The sequence below is a fragment of the Xyrauchen texanus genome, chromosome 30, assembly GCF_025860055.1.
Source record: "Xyrauchen texanus isolate HMW12.3.18 chromosome 30, RBS_HiC_50CHRs, whole genome shotgun sequence".
Classification (NCBI taxonomy): domain Eukaryota; kingdom Metazoa; phylum Chordata; class Actinopteri; order Cypriniformes; family Catostomidae; genus Xyrauchen; species Xyrauchen texanus.
The window spans coordinates 16,456,831-16,480,221 of NC_068305.1; the positions used below are offsets into that span (position 1 = coordinate 16,456,831).

General features: G+C 41.5%; 1 pseudogene; it reads right to left on the reverse strand.

Annotated features, from left to right (window-relative positions):
• Window positions 1-451: 451 nt before the first annotated feature.
• On the reverse strand, window positions 452-22,193 carry LOC127623531 (desmoglein-2-like; annotated as a pseudogene).
• Between the last annotated feature and the right edge of the window lie 1,198 nt (window positions 22,194-23,391).

Below are 23,391 nucleotides of genomic sequence, written 5' to 3' on the forward strand. Positions count from 1 at the left end.
CAAGGCATACAAATGCTGCTAAATATATCACACATATATGGTATTTTTAGAAAGCCTAATGACTTGCCAAAAAATACATTGTATTTGACTTGATTCCAAAAGTTATTTATGAATCTTCATTTATCACATATTTTCTGGAACCAAAAAAAGCATCCCACCTTCAATCGATTGGGGTGAACACATTCACATGCAGCCAATATGCAAAAAATAAAAAAGAACATCTCCATTTGCATATGACATGTACTGTTCAGAGGAAAGCTCAAGGGCATCAAAACCAGTTTTGCAAGCATCAAATTACATTTAAGACAGTGCTCTAACATTTGCATGCATGAGCTCCAACATTCTTAAAGCAATTATCATTTTGGAGATAATTGTTTTTCAAAAGACTGAATTTACAATTTTCAAATCTCTGTAACACTTTTAGAACTGTACAAGTAACAGGGTTGCATTGTTACTTGATATTTTGTGATGTCACAACCTTTCTCTCTCTTGAACAGCAACTTTTTGAGATGCTTTTCGGTTAAGTTGGACAGATGCCCCACTTGATCCAATGTTACCATGAATTGACCCTGCAGTGGAGGTCATACCCTTTTGAGGAGTCCCCTGAACAACTCCAGATCCTCCTTTATTCTCTACATAAAGGACACTTTGAGATCCTCCATGAGTGGGGATATCTCTTCTAAGGGACCCATGTATCATATGGCCACCTTGTCCTTCCACGATCATCATACCCTGAGATCCTGCGACCCCTCTCTTTAACGTCCCTTGAAGGACTTGACCGCTGTGACCCCATCCATCAGCCCCATCCATCTTGACCCCATCCATCAGCAGTACTTGTGATCCAGGCAAATTACTTGTATGCAGCATCCCAGTGTTAAGAGCTTGAGCAGATCCAACCCTATCTAGAACCACCATTCTCTCACCTCGATTCAGAGTATTCGTTGAAATGTTGGTGTCCTGGACAACAACCCCCTCAGACATGTTGCCGTTGTTCAGCACATACATGTTCTGTCCGTGTCCCATGGTTGGCCTTTCAGCCAAGACTACGGTGTGGTGCTGTGGCTCAACCATGTAGTACATTGGCTGCGGTTGAACCAGAAGTGTTGGAGCTGGCTGCACATTGGAAATAATTGCAGGGCGGTGTTCTGTGACTAGCACGTTCTCTACATGAGTAGATGAAGATGAAGCAACATTGGGAGCCATATTCGCCATGTTTGAAGATACAACTCTGTTAGTGGCAAAATTCCCATTGTTTACAATGTTGGTTGATGTAGACACAGCCTCCACAACAGGATTGGGAAGGGGAGGAAGAGGTGTGGTTTCCACATTTGGCATATTTGTACCGCCACATATTTCAGCAAGAGTGGTGAACTTCGGCCCAAGGTCGTTGAGAAATGCTAAGTCATTTTTATCTTCGAGCAAGCTGCAGCAGCCTACAGAGCCAACAGGAGAGCCCTTCCCCTCATAATCGTACACATGCGCATCGTTCTTCGCAAATCCGTCATCCATTCCTCTGCTTTTCTGTAACACATAGAGAGCAATATATATATATATATATAAGTCTACTGTATATTATGAAAATACATTACATTGCTTTACAGTATCTTATAGCTGAGTGGGTGTATTTTGTTTTATAAAGCGGTGGGGACTTTGGGCAAATGTGTTGGTTTTTACATATTTATAAGCTTTGCCCAGGAATATTATTTAGGTCATGATAAAAAAAATTTAAAAATACTTAATGGATAGATAAATAGTCAATGTTGCATATTGTTATGTACCGAGATGGGTATGTAGTCAAATATTTGGGCATTTCCACATATAACAATTTTATGTAAACAATATTAAAAGCACACTGAGTGGCTTTTTTTCTACATTAAAAACACATTTTTCTGAAATTCAGAAAAAACAGTAACAGTAAAAAAATTAAAATACATTTGAAATTGATGAATAAAGAAATTTTGACATGAGTAGGGCAATTTATATATATATTTCTTTTCTTTTTTTAAATATTATTAATGTTTGAATATGTGTCCATTATGGTGTAACACGCATGTTGGTAGCCATTTTGTCACATATTTATTGTCATATAATTAAATATCAATAGTTTTATATTTTATGAAAAGGCACATTTGGTTTTCAGGTCATTTGGTGTAACGCTGAGAAAACTTATTGATAAACAAATTGCACCATAAAAATATGTTTAACACCTTTACTTGGTTACACAAGTCAATAATTTTCAAAATATTATATTCATAATTTTTTGTTGTTGTTGGTAGAAACAGTTTTATCACCTCAGACGTTATTTGTCAATGACCATGAGTGTGTGTGTGTGTGTAATGTTTATGTGTAGACATTTACAAACCTGTGAAAAGTATTCATCCAAGAACACATCAGCTACGGCCATCCCGTCAAAATCTCGACCCATTTCTCTCGACATATGAGTCCCATTCCTCCTGATCGAGTTCATATAGCCATTATCCATTTCATTGTAGCCATGGCCAACCGTTGTGGAAGATGAGTCACGGAAGCCTCCACTGTACATATAACCTGGACCATGCATGGAACCACCACGTGTAGCAGACACACCACGGCTAGCACCTGAACCCATATGTTCCACAAAGCCGTAACGCCCATCAACCTCAGCAGTAGGGGTCAGAATGGGAATGTCCTGTAAGAGAGAATTATTATTTTTTGTATTTATATTGAGTGAAATGTCAAACATTAACACAAACTTCTTAAACAGATTTTGTGCCTGCACTGCAAAACAATTTTCTTACTCAGTATGTTTGTTTTTATTTTCAGTAAAAGTCTAAATATCTTTAAAACAAGAGGAATTTACTTGAGAAGCAAAAATACATTAGCCATTATGTTTTATTTTCAGAAAAATCTAAGTACAACAAGGTGTATGCTTACAAGAAAAAAACTATTTGCAAAAGGGGTAAGAAGATTTTTCTTTTTCTTACCCCACCTCACATCAGTTTTCTTGTTTTAAGCACAAACCAACAAACTGCAACAAACTTAGTACAAGACTTTGTATCTTATGATATTTAGCTTCTTAAGTAAATTAAGGTTTAGATATTTTTATCTAAGACAAAAATGTTGATTAAAGGTATAGTTCACCCAAATATGAAAATTCGGTCATTGTTTACCCACTCTAATGTCGCTCCAAACCTTTTTTCCATGGAAGACAAACGGTACGCTTTAAAAATGTTTTCACAGGGTATATTTGTCATACTGTCAATGAATGGTGACTCAAGCTTGAAAAAACACATAAAACCACAGTAAAAGTGCGACATGACATCACAACCTTTGGTTATGTGATAGGATGAGAACCAATGAGGTTTGATGTTATTGATACAATCCTGTAAAATTAGCCTAAAACGCCTAATCAAGGCATACCCAAAGTAAATTTAAAGCTGTTCTTGAACCTTTTTGAGTACATGCATGGTTTTGGTCACATTTGAAAGGGGACACTCTGAGGTTTTTTCCCCAGCTGTCAGATTTACTGTAAGTGCTACTGATTTTGAGTAATAGAAGTTTGAACACAATGAAATAAAAGTTTGTTTTTCCTCCTGAATTTTATTTTGCATAAAGATGCCTGCAGATGACTATAACTTGTAGCTATTAGCTTGAGAACACAATGTGATCACAGCATGAATCCTTACCTTTTCCAAGTTCAAATGTTATAACAATACCATAAAAATGAATATTTTACACATGTAAAGGGTACACCCAGGCGTTTTACAAAAGTGCCTTTTGGATACTCCAAAAGGACCCTTTGGTAACCTAGGACAAAAAGGCTACTACTTTTGAACACTTCAACGTACAGTCATAATTTTGGGCTCTAATTAAAGATGACACTTAGAGCCATCATATTCCATATCCAGATCCACTATTAGTTTTGCTGACACAGAGTAACTGATGCATAAACACATTAGAGCGCCTTTTCCCTTCTTGAAACTAAACGTTGTGCATATAAAAGAGTCAAAACTAGTGCTATGGTGGAAAATTTGTTTATATAAAAAATACACAACAAACTATTTACATTAATTTTTACACAAACCATTATAACATTTGACATGTTTCTAGCAACATGCCAGTCATTGTAGCAATCACGTTTGGGTACAAAGCACAAAGGCACATCACAGGAGGAGTACTTCACTGGTTTCTTTGCATGACACTGCCTGCACTTCAGACAACCAGCGGTGCAAGATTTGGTGATGTGCAACAGCCTGTGATGTGCTCTTCGTGGAGCAGGAGATACGGGTCTGGCTGTGGAGTGAGACCCCAACTCTGCCAGCTCCTCAGCAAGGGTCTCTCTGAAAGCCTTCTGATTCATAGGGACCTCTCCTTTACATGGGGCTCCTCTCTTGATGAGGTACTGTCCTGCTGCTCCACTTTATGTGGCCGCTTGCTGAGTGGAGGAGAAGTATCCGGCTCCCAATCGCTATCTGATTCATCAGATAATTGCCTATAGTGAGAATAAATAAATAGTCATTTTCAAAGCTAGACACAACTTTTCCATCTTTTCTGTATTCTAATATATATATATATATATATATATATATTTTTTTTTTCTTTTCGAGTGTGTAAATATGTATTATTGTATGTATATTTACTGTAAATACTGTATACTTTGCCAATGTACTATGGAAGCAATAGATAGGCCTACACCTCCCCCATGAATTCAGCATTGTAACAAAGAGACTCTCAAACACAAAATATATTCTTATTTTCAACTTATATATATATATATATATATATAAATACATATTTACAGTAAATATACAAAACATCTATATAGCATGTCAATAGATCTGAAACAAACAATGAACTAAAACCTCACACACGCACAATCAAATACAAAAACTCCCACAAATGGTTCAAACACTCACTGAGGAAACACACAACAAAGGGTAATTACAAAATGTGTATTCATTATTCAAACTAAAGCTTATTTATGTGGAATATACAGTAATATATGTTATAAAACACAAGAAAATACTTACTTGTCCAGAGCAATGTCTCATCTCTCCATAAACATTTCCTCTGCCTCTGAATCATCCGTATTGTTTTCAGAAATTTCATCTCCAAACTCATCGTTTTCACAATGAATGCCTTCTTATACCACATCCTGGGGCGAAAATCCTGTTTTTCGCGTCCGTTTCACCATATTTAAATCTCCAAATGTGTAAACAGTTCCAAAACAACACTCTTCAGCTTTTACACACAGACGCACAAAACACTCGGTAATGGCAAGACAACTTTGCGCACACACATTACAGAACCATGCTCTAATCTTCCCACTAAAGCGGCATATCACTGTTTTCAGAATTTCATTGGCTATACGATACGCCAGTCATTCACACTCTCGGATGTAATTGGTTTGATCAGTAAACAAAGGAAAGTGGGTATGCCCTTCCATTTTGATACCGGATATAGGAAATGTTTACATCTGAACTGTTATTACCGATAATATGTGAAAGATTAGGTACAGCTGCCAGGTGCTTTGAAATGATGCAACAAGAGTCTGTGGATATTTATTGATGTAATAATGTGATTTGGACTAAACATTTTACTTGATTTGATCATTTGGACATTTGACAATGAAACAACACCGTTTTTGTCGGGAAGTTATGGATCAGTTGAATACTATGAGGCTTCATAGGTGAGTTGCCTAAATTTTGTTATTGGTTGTTTATATGTTGGTGGTCTGACAAAGATATAGATTGTACCTGCTGTTGTGATTGTATCTTAAAATGGTTTATATCAATAGAAAATCAAGAAATGTAGCTTTCCAAAGATATGTGGCATGTGTACTAATTTACACACAGCAGTTTTGTGCATCACATACTTTTTATTTTGTACATTTTAATGGCCCGACGGCGGGCTGTCGCAGTCGATAATATATTTGATCTAAGTGCTTTATTAATGTTGTGATTTAATTTGAGAGTGAAAATAGATAACTCCAGAAGACTTGGAATATAGAGGATGAGTTTTATTGATTACTTTTACTGTGGTTTAATGGTGATTTTTGTACTTTTTCACTTGCATTTTGGTGAATAAGCCCTGTGAAGAAATTACATTTTGTGCTGCACAGAAGAAAGAAATACTTACTGGATTTAGGCGACATTATGGTGACAGGTTTTTCATTTTTTGGGTGAACTATTCCTTTCATTTAGATCATATTACTGTATGTATGTATAATCTTATGTAAATCCAATAAAAGAGCTAAAGTTCTTACCCTGTCCTCTCCCTGGCCCTCAGTATGGTAAGAGATGAGATGCTCTTTAGTGTCAAAAGGCATACTTGTGAATGCTCCTTCCATTCCAGCTGTTCCACACTGACAGAGAAGCAACAGGAGCGGGATGACTGTAACAGTGGAGAAATTAATTTATTTCAACACCAAATTATAATCAACATTATATGCCTGATATTCTTTTTGACTAAGTTGACTGCAGAACAGGTGCATACACAACAATTTTTTTTTTACTATGAATGATTTTTAAAAAGCCAACATTAAAAACACTGACGCTGAGCTCAACGAGAGTCATTGAGGTTTGTAATGAGTAATCATCCGATGAGTTAAAGGGGCCACATCATCATGATCTTTTCAGATAAAAGAGACGTACTATGAAAACTTACTGTAACATTCACAACTCAAAACTTCCTAGCACAAAAAGAGCATTTATTAAAACTAAGCTGTAAAATGACAATTTTCTGAATTTTATGACATCACGCAGTACATCAGACAATAAATTTGACGCACGCAAACTCACGACCGCATTTACAATACAAGTCTCAATGTGGGGCTGAAGTGTATTTTTAACAAGATCCATGAATCTCAGTCTGACTTTAACCGTTTTTGACAGCAAAGCCACAGCTCATGTCTTAGCAGAGCACTATTGCTCATTCACATGTGAAGGATCATTTCTTAAGGGCACAGTAGCAAAAAACAGCCCTTTAAATTCCTTAAAAACAGAGGGCAGAAAATGGTCATGAAAAACTAAATGATTACTTTTTTTGGTGCATGAAAAAAACATACTGCTACTAACAATGTAAGTGGTCCTCAGGGAAAAATCTGATAATAAATACAATTATATCACCCCTTTAGGAGACTGGAGAAGAATGAATGGAATAAAACATACGCAATAACATAAGGAGTCCCAGAAACAGCAGGCCGATTCCAGCAGGTCCAAACTTGGAGCCCTTCTTAGCCCCTCCAACTCTTCCTATTCTGGCACAAGCACCCTGGTCTGTACAAGTACATACTTCTACGAGCAGCTTCTGTGGTTCTGCACATGCAAGCCCCTGCTGGTCCTTCACAATTACTGGAAGCTCGAATTGTCCAGGCCAAAGCTTTTCGTGGGCCCTAAAGATGGCAGTCGTATCTGATGAGAACAAGAACAGAAATGTTCAACATCCTGTTAAATAGATCTTTGGCTAGTAAGTATTCATATATTTGACCATATTTTTGACAAATGGGAAAACACCAACAGTGGTTTGAAACAGATTCCCTAAAACAAAGTTTTATTTGAGTCAAAATGGCTAAAAAGGAATTTTAAAATACCCATGCTGGTTCAGGCTGGTTTATGCTTTCATAGTGCTGGTTTGGTACAGCTTTGTTTTCTATAAATGATCAATGATCATTTATTTAGGCCAACCCTGTACAAATTCCTGTTTAGACGCATTGTCTATAAATAGCATTAATTAAATGTGAAAACAAAAATGATCCAACCTGATTTTCTAGTATCATTGTGTAACATTAACATATTGTTGCTGAAATATTCAAACGATCAATCAGTGAAGTCTATTTGAGACCAAAGAAGCTGTGGTGGTTAGTCATCACATACCATTTAAATGCTCAATTGTCCACTTCCCCTTAGTATCTTCTGGGACACTGAATGTGAATGGAGCTCCATTGGGTGGGGCGTCTTCATCCACTGCAGTGACCAAGACAGCATCCTTGTCAGTGCACAGTGTCTGGACATTACTTGACAATGTTGGACAGTGGTCATTAAAATCCTCTACTTGTATGGCAATGGTGCCTGTTGCTGTCTTAGAAGGCATATCTATGAAAAAAAAAGACAAAATATAATATATTTTTAAGAGGGAACATATATATAAGTGTAAGCATATGTTTAAATACTTATACATCATTGGACTAGTTATACAGTAACTAATGTTGAATGTGAGGGTGGCGCCACCTTCAGGACATATTATGTACCTACAATTGCCTGTTGTCACCATATTTAACTCTTTTAAAAATCTATTTAAAATAGATTTAACAATGTGGCACATAGGAAGAGCAATTTGGAAATAAATAAATCCACTAATAATCAAGTAATAAGCCACAGGAGTCCTTATATTAGAATGATCTTACTATGGGCAAGGTATTTTCTTAGGGATGGCTGATGCACAGCAAAGAAAAAATAAAAAAAATAAAATGGGGGTAATAGCAATATGAAAAAATACACCAATGTTCAATAATGAAATACATTTATTATTATTAATAATCAGAATTAATAACTATTTCACAAAGTTAAATAGTTTAGTCAGTAGGCAATTTATAACAGCTAAGTAATATGCCCAGGTATGTGTTTATCAACATTTTAAAATGCTGCTCATAAAATCAATATAGTTACCACAAAGTTACTATAGAGCTGGCAGATCTTTTTTGTTCATTTAAGGTGTCTTTACAGAGCCGAGTTAAACCTGCTCTGTGCTTGCTCAAAATTCTATATCAGAGCAGCCTTTAAACTTTGTGTAAATTCTCCTAAATAACACTTCAGATGCAGCTTCTATGCAACCTTTGCAGAGTGCTTTTGAAACACTGAGATAATGTATAAAAGTGAACCACTTTTCCCTCATTACTTCTTTCACAAATGAAACTTACCTTTAGTTATGCTGACAATCTTGGCGATGTACGTTCCGTTGACTACATACTTGGACTCGCGGTCAGGAGCTTTGTTCAGTTTAATGGCTCCAGTCTTTTCGTCAATGGTGAGCCAGTTATCTGGGTCAAATACTTTAGCATACCTAAATGAAAAGAGAACCGATTTATCTCTCAATACAATTAAAAGAAATCTGCAATTAATGTATTTTTCCTCTTTACTTTGGACAGAACTGTTTCTGTGTAAACTTACAATACATTCGTAGCTTCCTTTCCTGTGTCTTTATCAATGGCCGGGTACCTTGCGATGATCTCATTGATTTTAAATGTCTTGCCATCCTCTGAGATAGGGATGGCCTTTGTTAGGGGAAAGAACTTGGGCCCCTCTGGCTGGTTTTTCACCTTTATGTTCACATTGTAGACCAGAGCACCTGATGATGATGTTGACCATGATCCACCACCACCACCACCTCCTCCTCCTCCTCCTCCTCCTCCGCCGCCGCCTCCTCCTCCTCCGCCTCCTCCTCCGCCTCCACCTCCACCTCCTCCTCCTCCTCCTCCTCCAGATGCACTCCCTAGAGGTGCTCCTGGAGGAGCTTTGTTTGCAACAACCAGGCCCAGTTTAAGACTAGATGCTGACTCATAATCTACAGGCTAAAGGAGGGAACAAGGTGAAATTAGTTACTGTCTAAACCATGAATCAAATATAGGGGTGTATAGACCACACACACTTTCACATTCATTGATGTTTGTTTATTATACTAATATTATGGTTCCCCATCGAGAGGTCTCTCCTATTGCGTAAGTAGCTTACGCTATGGGAAAACTCCGTTTCTCGAGAAATATTGAAGTCTTTATGTAAAACGCATTGCAGCTGCACAGCAGACAGTAATGAGCGAGGCAGCTCGGTCATTGGCTGTGCTGCGGCAACTGCTTGAACCAATGATGGGGCGACTCTGAACGCGCGACCAATGGGCGCGCGCCTCGCGTTCGCGCGCTCAGAGCCCGCCGAAATTAGCATAGCCAGACTATATAATGGGCACCCCATCATACGAGTTCTTTTAGATTTAATCTCCTTCAGCGAAGACCTCCTCTTCGCTGGATCCTCCGGATTGTTGGAGTCTTTCGCCCGCCGTTGACAAGCCTACAGCAGGACTGCTAAGAGGACGCCGGCGCCTTCAGCCGCCTTCGAAGCCTTCTGCTACGCCATCCGGTGCGCATCACTATATCCTTTTTACTAAGCTACTTTGCAAGTGTTCGCCTTTGCGACACTTTTTGTATTTAGTAAAAGAGCAAATGAGGCGTTGTTCCAAGTGCCTTCGACCTGCGCCTCGTGCAGAGGCCTTCTTCCTGACAGGGACCGTCACATTATCTGCACTCGCTGCCTGGGACCTGACCACGCAGAAGCTGCTTTCACTCGAGGCGGATGCCCCGAATGTGACTCCCTGGGACTCAACGAGCCGCGCGCTCGCTTCGCCGCGAACGAGCCTGCTACCACCGTGCTGCCGTCCCCTCTGTTCGAGCCGCGCAAGAAAAAGCGCCGCTCACGGAGGCCGCCAGAGCACGCGGACTTCAGTGACGTCACGCTGGGCCAGTCCCCGCGTGCTTCACCACCACCCGAGAACTCCCCGCCGCCAGTCCAATTCACGCAGATGGACCAGCACCCCTCCAACAGAACGGTGGGTCTCATCTCGTTCGGCGCGCCAGGGGACGACGGTGAAAAGGATGATAGCCTTTCCAATTGGCGCTGCATCCGACGACTGGCCGGGCTCGGCCTTCGACCCCGCGCCGTCGACATTAGCGGACACAAGCACGGGCACCAGCACAGTAAGAGAGTTCGCTGAACGCTTCACTGCAGCGAGCAAAACGTGTAAAACATTACCCAGTCCCCTTACAGGCGGCTGGAAATGTCTGTACAGCAGTCAATGGGCCAGTCACAGAACTCGCTCACCTGCAATCAAACGCCGTTTTCACGGCAACACACAGAAATCACAAAAAGAGTCATTTTCTGCCTGTGTCACTAAGGGGTCATGTGTCCACACTAAAGTGCCCACTCCCACATATCAATACTGTCCAAACAGTGCCGAATACATTCCCAGCTCGAGCTGGACGCCCCATAAATGTAGATCGTGTGCCTATTGTCATGTATGCACCACTACACACAAGCACTGTTCCCACAGTTATAAACACTTCCCCAGTAAAAGCGGGAAATACTATAAATGTAGCGCGCATGCCTGCTGTCCTGCACGCACCCCTACACACAAACACTGTATGCATGGCCAAAAACCCCGCCGCTAGCGGGAGGCTTTATGAAAGTGGCGCGCGTGCCTACCACAGTAGATGCACCCCCACCCATAAGCGCTGCCCATACAATTCCAAACAGATCTCTGGCTCACGCCGCGAGCATCACAGATGCGACGCGCGAGCCAAGAAACTCCCCGCTAAGAGCGGGAAGCTTTATGGAAGTGGCGCGCGTGCCTATTACAATGTATGCACCCCCACCCGTAAAACACTGTCGTTTCAAACATTTCTCCGGCTCTTGCTGCGAGCATTACGGAGATAGCGTGCGTGCCTGTAATCTCACACACACCCCTGCACTCAACAAAGCTGCTCAGCGCGCGCCCGCGCCTCTGAGAGCTGTAAGCTCAGTGTTAGCACATTTTCTGCCTGTGTCACTAAGGGGTCACGTGTCCACACTAAAGTGCGCACTCCCACAGTTACAAACACTGTATGCATGACCAAAAACACCCCGCCGCGAGCGGGAGGCTTTATGTAAGTGGCGCGCGTGCCTACTACAGTATACGCACCCCCACCCATAAGCGCTGCCCATACAGTTTCAAACAATTCTCTGGCTCATGTCACGAGCATCACAGATGCGACGCGCGAGCCAAGAAACTCCCCGCTAAGAGCGGGAAGCTTTATGAAAGTGGTGCGCGTGCCTATTACAATGTATGCACCCCCACCTGTAAACACTGTCTATACAGTTTCAAACATTTCTCCAGCTCACGATGCGAGCATTACGGAGATAGCGCGCTTGCCTGTAATCTCACACGCACCCCTGCACTCGGCACTCAACACGGCTGCTCAGCGCGCACCTGCGCCTCTGGGAGCTGTAAACTCAGTGTTAGCACAAGGCAATTTGCCGGTGGGGCCCATACATCACTGCGACACGCCCCCAGCCAACAATCAGCCCATATCTGTGCGAGCAAAAGCCTGGGAAAAAATCCCAGACATGCCAAAACGGGTTTTGAACATAATAAAACACGGTTACTCCCTTCAATTCGCTCGCAGACCACCCCGCTTTTCAGCGGTGGTCGAGACGAAAGTGAGGAAAGATGTGTCACATGTTCTACGCACCGAGGTGCTCGAACTGATAGAGAAGGGCGCTATAGAAACTGTTCCTCCCTCTATGAGCGAGGCGGGTTTTTACAGCCGCTATTTTCTCGTCCCAAAAAAGGACGGTGGCCTCCGCCCCATCCTAGATCTCAGACATCTGAACAAAGCTTTTATGATTCGCTCGTTCAGAATGTTAACAACCAAACATATCCTCGCGCAAGTTCGCCCCGGGGGTTGGTTTCAATCAGTGGATTTGAAAGACGCTTACTTTCACATTCCGATAGCACCTCATCACAGGCCTTTTCTGAGATTCGCTTTCGAGGGACAGTCATACCAGTACACAGTACTACCATTCGGCCTATCATTGGCCCCCCGTACATTCATGAAATGTATGGACGCGGCACTTTCCCCTGAGACAGCGGGGAGTGCGAATACTGAATTACCTCGACGATTGGCTAATCATAGCACAATCAGAGGGTCAGTTAACGACGCACAGATCTTGGATTATCAGCCATCTAGAATGCCTGGGTCTGAGAATCAATTTTGCAAAGAGCGTGCTATCCCCCAGCCAGAATATCTCTTCTGGGAATAGTGCTAGACTCAGTACAGATGACAGCGCGCCTCTCAGAGCGCACGCTCTATTCGACGCCTTGCAACATCATTCAGAAAGGGCGCGCGCGCCCCCGTTAAACGATTTCAAAGAATGCTCGGTCTCATGGCCTCGGCATCAGCTGTACTCCAGCTAGGATTGTTGCACATGCGTCCTCTCCAGCGCTGGCTCAAGAGCCGTGTCCCCACTCACGCGTGGCGCTCGGGCCACTTTTTGATCAGAGCGAATCACGGCTGTATAAAAGCCCTGACGCCCTGGAAAGCCATCAAACTGGTATCAAACCAGCATGAGTCTGGGTGTGAACACGCGGAGAAAAATGATCACGACAGATGCCTCCAAAATAGGATGGGGGGCCCTTTACGAGAGCAGGCCTGTCTCCGGCTTTTGGTCAAACCCGGAAAAGTGCCTACATATAAACTGTCTGGAAATGAAGGCGGTCGCCTTGGCTCTCAGAGCCCTGCTTCCGTACTTGAAAAACGAACACGTCCTGGTCCGAACGGACAACATGACGGTAGTTTCGTATATAAATCGCCAGGGTGGACTTAGGTTGAGCTCCCTGCACTCTATGGAGGGCCCTCCATGCATGGCCCCTCAACGGGTTCCCGAGAACCTCCCCAGAGGAGTTTTGAGAACCATCACTGAGGCGCGAGCACCCTCTACGAGGCGCTTATATGCCCAAAAGTGGAACGTGTTCAGTGACTGGTGTGATACCAAGAGCTTGAACCCCAAATCGTGTGAGATACCAAGTGTACTCGCCTTTTTGCAAGAGCTGCTGGAGGCGGGCCGCACACCCTCCACGCTCAAAGTCTATGTGGCTGCCATAGCGGCATCGCACAATCCTGATAAAGGACATTCATTAGGGGAAAACGATCCAATCATTCGTTTCCTAAGAGGCGCTAGGAGGATGAACCCTCCTCGCCCCCCCCGGTGCCGATCTGGGACCTGGCCACGGTCCTGGACGCACTCAAGAGTGCCCCGTTAGAACCTCTCTGAACCGTGCACCTTAAACAGCAAAACTGTGCTCATGCTGGCGCTCGCTTCAGTCAAGAGAGTGGGCGACCTGCACGCGCTGTCATCAAGCGCTGCTTGCCTGGAATTTGGACCTAACGACTGCAGAGTTGTCCTTAGGCCAATGCACGGGTATATTCCTAAAGTGCTCTCCACACCCTTCAGAGCACAGGTGATATCTCTGGCAGCGCTATCGACCCCAGCAGACGAAAGCGACGCTAATTTACTCTGCCCCGTCAGGGCGCTCGGAGTATATTTGGAACGTTCTGCCCTGTTCAGACAGACGGAACAATTATTCGTATGCTTTGGCGGCCGCACTAAAGGTCTCGCAGTCTCAAAGCAAAGAATATCGCGCTGGATAGTGGATGCTATAGCGCTAGCTTATGAAGCCAAGGGCCTTCAATGCCCCTTAGGCGTCAGAGCTCACTCTACGAGGAGCATGGCCTCCTCGTGGGCTTGGTCGAGTGGGATACCCATTTAAGATATTTGTGCGGCGGCAGGCTGGGCCTCGCCTTCGACATTTACAGGTGAAACTCGAAAAATTTGAATATCGTGCAAAAGTTCATTAATTTCAGTAATTCAATTTAAAAGGTGAAACTAATATATTATATAGACTCATTACAAGCAAAGTAAGATATTTCAAGCCTTTATTTGATATAATTTTGATGATTATGGCTTACAGCTTATGAAAACCCCAAATTCAGAATCTCAGAAAATTAGAATATTACATGAAATCAATAAAAAAAGGATTTTAAATACAGAAATGTCGGCCCTCTGAAAAGTATAATCATGCATATGTACTCAGTACTTGGTTTGGGCCCCTTTTACATTAATTACTGCCTCAATGCGGCGTGGCATGGATGCTATCAGCCTGTGGCACTGCTGAGGTGTTATGGAAGACCAAGATGCTTCAATAGCGGCCTTCAGCTCTTCTGCATTGTTTGGTCTCATGTCTCTCATCTTTCTCTTGGCAATGCCCCATAGATTCTCTATGGGGTTCAGGTCAGGCGAGTTTGCTGGCCAATCAAGCACAGTAATACCATGGTCATTGAACCAGGTTTTGGTACTTTTGGCAGTGTGGGCAGGTGCCAAGTCCTGCTGGAAAATGAAGTCAGCATCTCCATAAAACTTGTCTGCTGAAGGAAGCATGAAGTGCTCTAAAATGTCCCGGTAGACGGCTGCGTTGACTCTCGACTTAATAAAGCACAGTGGACCAACACCAGCCGATGACATGGCTCCCCAAACCAACACAGACTGTGGAAACTTCACACTGGACTTCAAGCATCTTGGATTGTGTGCCTCTCCATTCTTCCTCCAGACTCTGGGACCTTGGTTTCCAAATGAGATGCAAAATTTGCTCTCATCAGAAAAGAGGACTTTGGACCACTGAGCAACAGACCAGTTCTTTTTTTTCTTTAGCCCAGGTAAGACGTTTGACATTTGAAGCCCATGTCCAGGACCCGTCTGTGTGTGGTGGCTCTTGCTGCAGTAACTCCAGCCTCAGTCCACTCCTTGTGAAGCTCCCCCACACATTTGAATGGCCTTTCCCTTCCACTTAACTTTCTATTAATGTGCTTTGATACAGCACTTTGAGAACATCCAACTTCTTTTGCAATTACCTTTTGAGGCTTTCCCTCCTTGTGGAGGGTGTCATTGATGGTTTTCTGCACAACTGTCAGGTCAGCAGTCTTCCCCATGATTGTGAATTCAACTGAACCAGACTGAGAGACCATTTAAAAGGCTCAGGAACCCTTTGCAGGTGTTTAGCTGATTAGAGTGTGACACTTTGAGCCTACAATACTGAACCTTTTCACAATATTCTAATTTTCTGAGATTCTGAATTTGGGGTTTTCATGAGCTGTAAGCCATAATCATCAAAATTATATCAAATAAAGGCTTGAAATATCTTACTTTACTATCTATATAATATATTAGTTTCACCTTTTAAGTTGAATTACTGAAATGAATGAACTTTTGCACTATATTCTAATTTTTCGAGTTTCACCTGTATCAGGTTTTATAATCTACAGGTCCCCTCATTGCATTTCAACATTCTATCAGCCTGACTGTAGAATGGACTGGAGTATGTATATGCTGAGCATTATCTCCTCCCTTATAAGATCCGTCCCTGACCGACTTAGAGGATTTTTTATGCATGCCAGTACATAGAAAAATGCATTCCAACATTCTATCAGCCTGACTGTAGAATGGACTGGAGTATGTACACTCACCTAAAGGATTATTAGGAACACCTGTTCAATTTCTCATTAATGCAATTATCTAATCAACCAATCACATGGCAGTTGCTTCAATGCATTTAGGGGTGTGGTCCTGGTCAAGACAATCTCCTGAACTCCAAACTGAATGTCAGAATGGGAAAGAAAGCTGATTTAAGCAATTTTGAGCGTGGCATGGTTGTTGGTGCCAGACGGGCCGGTCTGAGTATTTCACAATCTGCTCAGTTACTGGGATTTTCATGCACAACCATTTCTAGGGTTTACAAAGAATGGTGTGAAAAGGGAAAAACATCCAGTATGCGGCAGTCCTTTGGGCGAAAATGCCTTGTTGATGCTAGAGGTCAGAGGAGAATGGGCCGACTGATTCAAGCTGATAGAAGAGCAACTTTGCCTGAAATAACCACTCATTACAACCAAGGTATGCAGCAAAGCATATGTGAAGCCACAACACACACAACCTTGAGGCGGATGGGCTACAACAACAGAAGACCCCACCGGGTACCACTCATCTCCACTACAAATAGGAAAAAGAGGCTACAATTTGCAAGAGCTCACCAAAATTGGACAGTTGAAGACTGGAAAAATGTTGCCTGGTCTGATGAGTCTCGATTTATTTTGACAGTCAGAATTTGGCGTAAACAGAATGAGAACATGGATCCATCATGCCTTGTTACCACTGTGCAGGCTGGTGGTGGTGGTGGTGGTGGTGGTGTAATGGTGTGGGGGATGTTTCTTGGCACACGTTAGGCCCCTTAGTGCCAATTGGGCGTCGTTTACCTGAGCATTGTTTCTGACCAACTCCATCCCTTTATGGCCACCATGTACCCATCCTCTGATGGCTACTTCCAGCAGGATAATGCACCATGTCACAAAGCTCGAATCATTTCAAATTGGTTTCTTGAACATGACAATGAGTTCACTGTACTAAAATGGCCCCTACAGTCACCAGATCTCAACCCAATAGAGCATCTTTGGGATGTGGTGGAACGGGAGATTCGTGCCCTGGATGTGCATCCCACAAATCTCCATCAACTGCAAGATGCTATCCTATCAATATGGGCCAACATTTCTAAAGAATGCTTTCAGCACCTTGTTGAATCAATGCCACGTAGAATTAAGGCAGTTCTGAAGGCAAAAGCGGGTCAAACACAGTATTAGTATGGTGTTCCTAATAATCCTTTAGGTGAGTGTATATGCTGAGCATTATCTCCTCCCTTACAAGGTCCGTCTCTGACTGACTTAAAGGATTTTTTATGCATATCAGCACATAGAAAACTCAGTACATAAGATATGTGCTTGTGTTTGTACTATGAGCGCCCCACCATGGACCACCTTGGAAGGGCGCTCTATACTATCCCATTATGTAGCTCGCCGTTGGCCGGCTCGTGGAATAATCACTTTGCTTTAAGGCTCAGGCATCTGCCTCTGGATTTATAGAGCGAAGTCAGCACGCACGGCGTTTTACATGGTGTTCCCATAGCGTAAGCTACTTACGCAATAGGAGACCTCTCGATAGGGAACGACTTGGTTACTAACGTAACCTCGGTTCCCTGAGAGGAGGGAACGAGTATTGCGTAAGCTGCCCTTGTGCTTGGTCAGTTCGCTTCAGTCAATTGAACCTAAAGGAACCCGTATGACGGGGTTCCCATTATATAGCCTGGCTATGCTAATTTCGGTGGGCTCTGAGCGTGCGAACACGAGGCGCGCGCCCATTGGTTGCGCGTTCAGAGTCGCCCCGTCATTGGTTCGAGCAGTTGCCGCAGCACAGCCAATGACCGAGCTGCCTCGCTCATTACTGTCTGCTGTGCAGCTGCAATGCGTTTTACATAAAGACTTCAATATTTCTCGAGAAACGGAGTTTTCCCATAGCGTAAGCTACTTACGCAATACTCGTTCCCTCCTCTCAGGGAACCGAGGTTACGTTAGTAACCGAGTCGTTACCCTCATAAACTTCAGCCCTGATTCATTTGATCTCATCACATGTACTCAGCTCTTAGAACTATGTAAAAAATATGCACTGACCTGGTTCAGATACAGAACTCCCATATTAGTATTTTTATTCGTTTCAATAGAGAAAAGCCCATCCTCATTCCCACTGACTATTTCAAACACGGCCAACCAGTTGTCTGACCATTCTTCATCAATGTCCAGGGCCTGGATTTGCAAAACCTCGATGGGTGCCATATTCTCATCAATACTTGCTGAAAACTAGAAAAATAAGTCAAACAAAAGTTTTTTTAAATTTTTTTTTTATGGACAGTCTATCATAAACATTTTGTTATAGGCAAGTAATTGAAAAACAAATAAGAATTTGACATTGTCACCTCATCCTTCTCCAAAGTAGGAATGTTGTCATTGATGTCGAGGATGTCTAGAATTACAGTAGTTGTGGCAGAATTTCCTTGATAACTGCCATTCATGTCAGTAGCTTGCACTGTAAGAATGTAGGAGTCCTGTTCCTTTACAAGAGAGTGGAAAACTTGCTGTTTAGCATATGATTGAGCTTTAAATATATAGCTTAATGCAGTGTTTCACAACCTTTTTCTGCCACGGCACAACTAAAAAATTAAACTGCACACCACTATCCCACAGAGGCTAACTGTTGTTAAAAGTTCAAGAACTTGTTCTTGTTTTCTGTCCATCTTAGTAGCATGTTTACTTGTAATGTTTGAAATTCGCTTTGCAAAAAAAATAAATCACACAGGTGTGAGAGGTCACAGGTGGCAAGAGTGCAAAAATGGGTAATGAAAAAACAACAAATTTGCTTCTTTTCTAATTTGTAGATTTGTTCTTGCAATGCTACAACAAATTACAGGGATGCAAGCTCATGAGAGGAGAAAAAGACAATCACTGGTCCACGAAAAAATGTTCTGGGGATATTTTTTTTTAAAGAATAAGCTAAAAACACAAATTCCAGCTATTTTAGTTTATTCAAGTTTACAATTGTGCAAAATTAGCAGCAAAATAAAGAGTATTTTGGTGAGGCGTTCTTCTGAATTCACAAATGTGTTCAATTTCATTAACTGATTAGTTCAGCGACCCCTTCTGGAAATGTCACTAGGTGGCGACAAATGAGCGTCTTATGTGCTATAAGTGAGTCAGTGAAACATTTTGAGTCGTTCATGACCGATATATACCAAGAGAATTTATAATGTTTAAGAATTAAAAGAACAAAGCAGATCTATAGACTTCCTTCAGTCTGAGCATTATTTTTCATCCAAAAAGACAACAATAATAGTGAGTTTCAATAACGTCCTTACCTTCTGCTTTATTAAAAATCGCATGGTTACAAATCTAATAAATAAAGTAATAAAAGGACTCATTTGTGTTTAGGTCTAAGCGTTTTCTTGGTGAATGTATATTAGTTCAATAACTGGGGTCTCTGATGTCCATAAAGAATAAGGTCATATTTAATTAAAAGAAATTGAGACATTCAATGTGTCTTCACAAAAACTTGAAATGCATTTATTTTGTGGAATTGGATAATTTTCCACGGCACACCTGACAATCTTTCACGACACACTAGTGTGCCACACAGTGGTTGGGAACTTAAACACATAGAGATATAGTTGGAAAGCGATACCTCTCTGTCAAGTGTTGCGTCCTTCACATACAGAGTTCCATTTTCTTTACTGATGGCAAAGTAAAACTTGCCATTGTTTGGCTCTTGATTGATTAAGTTGTAAGCTATCTTACTGTGAAGAGTGTCTGGCTTATCTGCATCTGTGGCCACAACCTGGGTTACAAAGGTACCTAGAAATCAGGACACAGCAGTCAAGAAAACGAACCTTAAAGGAATAGTTCACCAAAAAATGAAAACCATCATTTACTCACCCTAATGCCAGTCCATATGAGTATGACTTTCTCTTTGAACCCAAACAAAGATTAAAAAAAATCAACACGTAAAAGCATGCAAATATCATTTTTTGTGACATGCATCTATCAACTTTTGTTATAGTGCGACAAGTAACACATGCAAATGAAATTTTTCCAATATTCATCTATGAGCATTGTTGATTTTGTTATTATGTTACATTTGAAAACAAATTTTAAGTGTACCCCTATTGTAGAGACTTTATTTTATTTTGGCAAAACAACACCAAAGCATTAAATTCTGGTGACTTTGATAGTTTAATTTTATTATTATTATTATTATTGAGTATACTGTATTTACTAAAGCATTTCTAAAATAGGCTATTTAGATTAGTGTCGGAAATGAACTTTTCTATTAAGGGGCAACATTTGCCCCCTAGAGTTGTTTTTAGGGGCATTTTTTTTCACCATTATGAGGGAATTGTTAGGGCATATGTTTTACTAACCATACAAAATATGACACTATGACGTCATTGTGTTACGTCAAATACTGTACATTAATTAATTCCTTAAAACTGAATAATCAGACAAGGGGTTACCTGTACATTTAAATTAACATCAAATAATTTCATGTGATATGTATACACTAGGTCTAGAATAGAAAATATATACAATGTTAAAATAAGAAATAGAAATCAAAAGTGGCTTTTTTTTTTTTTTTTCCCCTCGCCGCACATTTTCAATTTCTGGGTAATTTTTCATACCTTCAGTGGCACCTTCAGTTTGTTTGAAGTCCTTGTTAATTTCTGACCCTGGTTCAGACCAAATGCATTCTTGTGCAATAAAAAGTAAGATACATGAATAAGGCAGAACGCTGACGCATTTTTAACTGTTGAAATTGTTTTACAGCATCTAAAATCACAGCAAAACATGGCAAAAAGACATTCATCTTGCTCATGTTTATATGAAAAACAATTGAAATGAGGACATAGGAAGGTTAATGAGTATGCTTGAGCGAGGATGCACAGGTGGATTCTATGTGGAAATATTTTGTGTTGAAGCACCTAACGCACGCAGAGTGGTGTGCTGGCATCCACCTGTACTTGTGCTGCTCCAATCACGGACACGATCGTCTGAACATAATGCTTGTTCACCTAAGACTTAAGTTGACCAAAACAATTTACATATTGATCTGTTTCTCATCCACAACTATCTTATCACTTCTGAAGACATGGACTTAACCACTGGAGTCATATGGATTACTTTTATGCTGCTTTGTTGTGCTTTTTTATCTTCAAAGTTCTGGCCACCATTCACTTGCATTGAAAGGACCAACAGAGCTGAGATATTCTACTAAAAATATGTGTACATGTTCAGCAGAAGAAAGAAAGTCGTACACATCTGGGATGGCATGAGGGTGAGAAAATGACGAGAGCATTTTGATTTTTGGGAGAACTGTTCTTTAAAGATTAACACTAGATTGTTAAAGATCAATCAGTTTTAGGTGTATTTGTCTGAATGTCTTTCTCTTGTGTGTGTGTGTGTGTGTGTGTGTGTGTGTGTGTGTGTGTGTAATGTCTATTTCTAACAATGCAGTGGTCGCAATGGTTTACCAGGTGGGCTCCCCTCATAAACGCTGCATCGTTCTGGCTTGATGAACACTGGTGAGTTATCATTCTGGTCATCCACTATGATGTGTATTTTAACATTATCTTCAGCTATGGTGTTATTCATGAACCATGCTGTACCAATAAGCTATAAGAAAAAGGACATGCATGAAAATATGATTTTGCTTAGAAAAATACTTGAATTTTTGCATTCTCTATAATTCAGAAATAGCACTTCTTGAATTTGACTGATTATTTGGGTATTTAAAGTTAAACGATAATGTTTTTGTAAGTGTATTTGTTATCCTCACTGTGTAGTTTTCTCTCTCCTCGCGATCCAGAGGGAGTATGATGCGAATCCATCCTTTGTACTCCTCTACCATGAAGCTACCAACAGGTGGCTCGGTAACTCCTGGCCCTCTAATAGTGTAGCGCAGTAATAGCACTGAACTGTCCACATCTGATCGTATCTGAGAAATTGCAATAATACTAAGTGGTTAGTCTGCTATCACTGAAGATGAGTGAAAAAGCCCTAAAAACTCGTAACATTCTAAATTGATAGATTCATCTTCTGAGAGAGAATTTGAATAACTGAGGTTTCCAAACTGTAAGATTATTATTGGAACCAGTATCACAATATTCTGTGAGTATTCAATGAGTGTTTAAGGCAATGCCTTACCCTGGTGACATAGGGGAGATGACTATAGTCCACGTTTTCTATGATCTTTTTGACAGGGACCACCCACTCCCTTTTATGCCGGTGCTTTTGTGAAACTATCTGACAGTCTCCAGTGTTTAGGATCTGTGAGAATAAACAAAATGCAAAATAACAATTACATTAAAATCTTTTTCACCATTATATCAATGCAGTTGGAACTTGAGATTTATAACAAGTTGGACTAGGTTATTCCATCAGAGTGATCCATATCATGTTACGGTTGCCTCAGGGGATATCCACATATTTGTGAATGACTGTACATTTGAAAAAGTTAGGTAAGGATGAAAGGTTCAATGTGAGACTGATCAAATGTATGTAGTATGTAACAACATACCTGAATTACTTGAAACATTTTTTAAAACCTCCTTACATTTGTTACGCTTGATCAACGAGGCAGACGAGGAGGTGCGGATCCAAACGCAGTTTAAACTTTGTTTATTAAATAAAGGAAAAACACAAAGTAACAACCCACGATGGGGAAATGAAACAAACTGAGAAAGCTGACCAAGGTAGACACGAACAGGGAACTCGGGAGGGAAAGATACACCGGGTTAACATCAAACAACGATAGACGAAGACTGAACAAAGACACAGGGTATAAATACATAAACAAGGGAAAAAGGGACCAATGAACAAACAGAACTCAAACAAGATAACAAGGTGATTAACAGAAGTAAAAGGCAAACTAATGAGGACAGGTGAAAACAATGAACAGAGGAAACACGAACGCTAACAAAGAGACTAAGGAGTTACATAAGGGACTAAAGTGAAAACTAAGAAATGCAAAAGTGACAACAATGGTAAACAAAAGGGCAACAGTGAAACAAGACAGGGTATTCATAACAGAGCCCCCCTCAAAGGATCGGCTTCCAGACGATCCTAGAAGACAAAGACAAAAGACAAAAACCCACAGAGAACAAAATGATGGCACCGGGGCAGACAGGCAGACCAGGGGGGGCACAAGAACAAGGAGGCAGTCCAAGGGGCACAGAGGGCAGGCAGGAAGTCCGGGGGGGCCACGAGGGGAAATGAGACAGTCCACGGGGGCACAAAGGGAGATGAGACAGTCCACGGGGGGCACAAAGGGAGATGAGACAGTCCACGGGGGGCACAAAGGGACAGGTTTCGATGGTCTGGGAGCTGGCCACCGGGCAAGGGTAGGTGCAGGA